This window comes from Carettochelys insculpta, chromosome 25 (assembly GCF_033958435.1).
Source record: "Carettochelys insculpta isolate YL-2023 chromosome 25, ASM3395843v1, whole genome shotgun sequence".
NCBI classification, from domain to species: domain Eukaryota; kingdom Metazoa; phylum Chordata; order Testudines; family Carettochelyidae; genus Carettochelys; species Carettochelys insculpta.
The window spans coordinates 1,467,533-1,473,863 of NC_134161.1; positions in this window are offsets into that span (position 1 = coordinate 1,467,533).

The following is a 6,331-nucleotide window of genomic DNA, read 5'->3' on the forward strand; positions in this document are numbered from 1 at the left end:
CCCCCGCCCCCGATACTTGTAGCGAGTGGACATTTTGCTTGTTTGCTCCTCCTTCAAAAGAGCACTCACTCAAGGCGTCTCTTTAACGAGCAAAAATGCCTGGGGTGTGACCCTGCCATGCCAAGCCAGCGAAGGATCAGACAGGAGGCACTGAAGATTAATAACCAACTCTTCCCATAAGCTTCCAGCCAGGCCCAGCTGCCCCACCGGGGCAGAGTGTCTGTCCATGAGACCGAGGCTGGTGAATTGCCTTTACTGCGAGTACAGACCGGTGAGGCATCCCCCTGCGCTCTGTGGAGGCAGGTCGCGGTTAATAAAAGTACTGCATGAGTCACTGAGCTGAACGCCACCCAGGCACCTAGGCTGAGCTCTGGTATATCCTGGGCAACCAGCACCCCCATCTTGAGGCCTACACACTAAACCACCAACTGAAATGGAACCAGGGTCCTACAGGCCTCCAGAAAGTAGACTATTACCTGGCATGGCCTCCCACAAGAGCATGGAAATAGTTAAACAGGGTACACCCAGATCATCCTGTACCCACTCTCTGCAGAGGGAGGTAAAGCCAGTTTGACCTGGGGGGAGAATCTCTCCTGACTCACATTGTGGCCACCAGTAACAGTCTGAGCACGTGAGCAAGAACCTGCCTGCTGAGCACCTGTCGGAGAATGCTACATGCCACCGCCGAGCCCTCGCCCTCTCCCCTTCCACGTCTTGTCTCTAGCCCTGGTCCTTCCCCTTCTGTGTCCTGTCTCCAGCCCTGGCCATCTGGAATGCCTTGGAGCAGATCAAACAACGACAACCTCCAGAACATACTGGGGGTGGGTACAATCCCTTCCTGGCTCCTGCTGTGGCCAGTTGAACCCCTGAAGCTGTTGGGCACGAGACCTGAACTGGAAATGAGCCCAGCGCGCCCGAGACCTGTTGCTACATCACAGGCGAACCTGGCACACAATCACGCTCATAAATTTGTCCAGCTCTTTCTTAAAACCAGTGCAGGCATCTGCCCCAAGCACCCCTGCCGGGAGGCAGCCCACAACCTCGCCACTCTGAAGGCAGGAAATCTTACAGTTTCCAGACAGAGTTTGTTCATGTCCAGTTCTGGCCTCATGTGGGACGAACCGTCTGGCTGCCTGCAGCTGGAGCTGCCTTGCTGTGGGTTACTGCAGGGGCCACCATGCACGTGGCGGGTCTGGCAAAGGAGGTGGCAGTGGCAGCGGCACCTCGGGCTGCAGGAGGTAAGTCCCTTAATTTTTGGATGGGAGGCAGGCGATAGGGACTTTTAAGATTTTACTGACCCCTATTTACAGGGCTTCAGGAACAACAGGGGATGTCCCTTGTTTCTGAACTCCAAATCGGGCTTCATAAGATTGAGGTTTTCCTGTAGCGGGAGCAGCTTGGGGGCCTGGGAAACTGACAGTGCAGCAGCCCTGGTCAGTTTCCCAGCTCCCGCCGGTAGCAAGGAGCTGGGAACCAGGAGCAGCGTGGAGCTTTCTGGGATCCACATGGGACACTTGTGGAGGATAATAAATTCAAATGAAAGGCACGGTGCTTGCATACCAGCCTTAATCCGACATTTTAAACTCGAGATTGACGCTATACCCATCCGTTACTATCGACATTTTGTTACTGATATGAGGGCTGACTAAATCGAGCTGACGACATTTGCAGGGAAGACAGCGACATGTTGAGCGAACTCCTTTCCATTTGATTTTACCTCGTCGTGTAGACGGAGCCATAGACTAAAATGCGATCTGGACAGAAGGCGAGGGAAGAAAGGCCACTGTGATCAGCAGGGGGAGCCATACGGGGATGCAGAGGCTACCCCTGCGCTGGCCCCAAGGAGATGCTCCTGCCATGAGTAAGCCCTGTTAGATCCACACTCCCCTTCTGTCCCTTCCAGCTGGTGAGCCGGGTTGCCATTTGGGAGGGCTAAGGGGTGCGGTGCCCCCCACGTCTGAACCCCTGTAGTTTCTATTGGAGATCTACTTAAAGCACATCACCTAGCCCCAGATGCAGCTCTCAAGGGCAACAGAGCTCCCTGCTCCCAGCTTTTCACCAGGGCAGGGAGTTTGTTTCTAAACAGGGAGGCTAGGGGATTAAGACAGCAAAGGGCCTGTCCTTATAGGATCACGGCAACATTGCCAGGTACTTCACTTAAAAGAGAGGGGGAAAACAAGAGTAGGAACGAATAATGGTGTGCTGCAGGCGTCTGCATTACAACCACTGCTGTTCAACTTACTCACAAATGATCACAAAAAGGGGGTGAAAAGTGAGGTGGCAAAATCTGCAGATGATACAAAATTACTCAAAATCGTTAAGGCCAAAGTTGATTGCAAAGAGTTACGAAGGGACTGGGCAACCCAAGGGCAGATGGACTTCAGTGCTGATAAATTCAAAGTAACGCTCAGAGAAAAATATAATCCAAACTACACATGCAAAAGATGTGTCTAAATTAGGTGTTACCACTCATGAAAGATTGTGTAGCTAGTTCCTTGAAAACTTCTCCTCAGTGTGTAGTGGCAATCTAAAAAGTTAACAGAATTTTGGGAATCGTTAGGAAAGGAATACATAACAAGCTCGAAAATATCACACTGCCTCCATACAAAGGCATGGTTTACCCACATCTTGAATGTTGCCTGTAGATCTGGTCACCCATCTAGAAAAGATACGTCAGATTTGGGAAAGGTACAGAAAAGGCAATAGAAATGAGTAGGGGCGAGGCCCAGGTTCCATATGAGGAGAGATTAAAAAGACTGGGCCTTTTCAGCTTGGAAAAGAAATGACTAAAGGAGGGGGTATGTTAGAGGTCTAAAAAATCATGAATGGTGTGCAAACATTGAATAAAGAAGTGCTATTTACTCCTTCACTAACATAACACAAGAAGGGCACCCAATTATATTGCTAGGCAGCAGACATAAAACAAATGAAGTGATTTATTCACAGTTAGCTGGTGGGACTCTTTGCCAAGGGATGCTGGGAATACCAAAGCTATAACAGGGTTCCAATAAGAATGGAATATGTTCATGGAGGGTAGCTCCATCAATGGTAACAGCCAGGAGGGGCAGGGATGGTAGCCCTAGCCTCTGTCTGTCAGAAGCTGGCATTGAGCAGCAGGGATGTATCATCGGATGATCGCCTCTTCCATTCATTCCTTCTGAAGGACCTGGCATGGGCCACTGTCGGCAGACAGGACACCGGGCTGCAAGGACCATTAGTCTGCCCCAGTCTGCCTGTTATATCGAACCCAGATGTACCTGCCCTCTGCTATAACCACTAGTCCCCACTTTCCTCAGAGCCCAGGAGTTCTGACAGCCTTTGTCTCTCTCTTTGCAGCGTTAGCAATGAGGTAAAACTCATGCACTAAAATTTTAAGCACAAGCAATGTGCCTTAAGTGACTTGCCACAAGATGTCAGAATTCTTTATTATCAGAGCCGAGTGGGTCTAATATTTATTTGTTTTTTTTTCTTTTAGGCAGGAATTAGATACAGTGCTCCTGCATCAGCTAAGCGCTAAGTTATTTGACAGAAAGCTAGAGTTTTCAAGCGCCTTCGTAGCTCCTGGAAAGAGGGGATGTGTGTGGGGGGAAGGGGAGGGCAGAGGGGAACAGCCCTCTGCCAATTTGCTCCTTGGCTTGTACCGAGCATACTCAGTAACACTGCTGAAGACCTGCTGTCCTCAGTCTGTCCCCTGCCTCACAGCATACATAGATAGTAACCCCACCACCAAAGCCGAAATGCCGGCCCTGTGGGGAGCCCAGCCCATGGCAGGAGTTCTCAGTGCTAGATGCTAAGGCCATGTCTTGAGTTTCGCATCCCATTCTGCCATCCCAGGGCAACATTCTCCCCCTGCTCTGTATCGGTGCCTCCCAATTTCGTACGGTCCCAAATGTCACGAGCACACACCCACTTCTCGTGCGGGGGTCGCTGATACTCTGAATTTCATCTGCTCCAAGCCAGTTCATTGAGGGACTGGGTCAGTAGCAATGCCCTGCTCCAGTCCGACAATTCACCTTTCAGCACAAGCCCGGCCCTTGTGCATCGCTGGGCTCTGACAAGTCAGGATGGGGGTGTTGGCTGGTGGGGCCAACGGCTCGTATCATTAGGCCCACATTATCCAAAAGGTGGATTTTGGGGAGGGCAGCCTGAGAGTGGCTCCTGCTAATCCCAGCTCCAGCTGTGGGTACTCAGTGCCTCTGAGCGGCGGCCCCCTGAATTGGGGCTGCTTTGGAGATGGAAAGAGCTCGATGGATGCTATCTGTTCAGGAATAATGAGCCCCACTGGACTCAGGGAGAGGCAGAGAAGCAGCAACTCACAGTAGAAAGAGGCCGAGAACCACAGCGTCCTGCTACACAATTCCTTCCATGCGTTCCTCACAGTACCCTGCTCCTGCCTGAAAATAGGGCATGTGGCTGATCCCTGCTGGAGCGCCTGGGATCTTCATTTGCTGAGTGAGCAGGGAAACTTTAGCACAGAACATGTATGGCCAAGCCCCACTCGTCCCTCAGAAATCCAGGAGAGCAGGGCCTCGGCTTTCATGCTCTGCAGAAAAGGTTACTTCATGTTGGGGCTTTTGTACTTCTCACTTCCAAGCGTGAACTGGAAGCACAGCGGCTGCTGCCTGAGAACAGCTGCTGAGAGGGGCAAGGAGGGGGTTAATCTGCCATTGTCCAGCCTTCTCTGAAGGTTCTTTGTTGGATCTGAAATTCAGTCTTTTGACTACTCTTACCTAATTTGCCTTGTACTCTTATTTGTGGAATATGCCCTGCCTGGTGGAGACCTGCCCAGGCACAGTCGCAGAATTTCCTTACTGCATCTTAAATGGCTTTTCCCGTCCCAGAGGAAGGCAAGGGAGTGAGTTGCTTCAGGGAGCTTGGAACCAGAAGTGAGGTTTCCTGAGCTCTTTCCCAGCTGTGGGAGGGCAATGGGGTTGAATTATCTGAGCAAGAGTTGATGGGCTGTCTGCGTGGATATTAAAGACCCCACTGGGCAATTTTCAGGAAAAAAGGTTTTGCTTCAGGATCGTTGGCTCAAACATTCCCATGCTGCCCACTGTCGTGTTCCTAGCTGCTCTGCTCTGCCCCAGAAGTGGCTGCATTCCTGTGCTGCTGTCCTTATGGGGCGTGCAAAGTGCAGAGCTGTAAGGTTCTACTGAAATAGAATGTGTGGCTGACAATCAGGGTGTGACTACATTGCCTTTCTCTGGGAACAACTAGAGAACTCCCCCCGCCTGTATTTCCAGGCTCGAGTGCCCAAAGGGAGCGTGACGTCTAAGGCATTGTCACAGATCATCTCATGCTGTTGCTCTCCTTTGTGGCCTGTGGTTCACCCTGCCCGTGTGAGCTAAACATCAACACTGAAACCATTACCTTGCAATTCCGGCAGGAGCATCTGTGGAATGGGAGCGTACTGGCCTCTCCCTGCCTGGCAAAATGTGAAGGGATCAAAACAGAAGCCTGTTGCCAAACTGCTGCAAGTTCAGGCCTGACTCCAAGCTACATTCCTCCAAACTGCATTTCTAGACCAGCCTGCAGTGGTATTAGGCACCTAGGTGCTGGGAGTTCTGCAGAACTAACATCAACCACAATGACTGGCCCCTCCGGCCCCCAGGAGGTGTCCCTGCATGTCATCAGCTGACCTCCTCGACAGGCTGCTCCAGGCTGTGGCTGAGGCAGGGCAGCAGGTATGTTCAGTTTGCCCTGGTAATGCCTCAGCTGTGGCCCAAAGACTTCGGCTGCAAGAACGGATTCGTGTATGCCTGGGTAAAGCCGAGCCCCGTCCTACTGCCTGGCACAGACTTGCTCACATTAGGGAGGGCTATGCCACGCCTATCAAATTCCCTGCTTTGGCACAAAACCCTGGGCACTTCTGTGAGGCCCAGCACAGGGGCAGCTGAGGAGAGGCATCAATGCACCTTACACAGACAGGAAGGGTGCCTTCGGCCTCCACCTCACACAGCAGGTGGGGCTACAGCTGGCCCTCCCTGATCTGGGAGCGAGTGGAAATGTTTAGAATCATAAATAACCCTTGGCACTAATACAGCATCTTTCCTCCAGGGATCGCCAAGCATTTCACAAACAGCAATCAACTGGGGCTCTCCTGGAGTCAGCTAGAAGTTTGTCTTGAGACACGGCGAAGTGGAGGAGATTGGAGATGACCTATGCTCCATCGGAGTACAAGGGTTGAAGTCACATACGTCATCAACTCCCACAAAGCCCAGACGTCAGTTAACAGGAGCTCCCATGTAACAGGGGAAACTGAGGCACGCAGAACATGAGTGACTTCTCAAGGTCATCCCCTCAGCTGTAGTGTGGGGAACAGAGCCCAGCA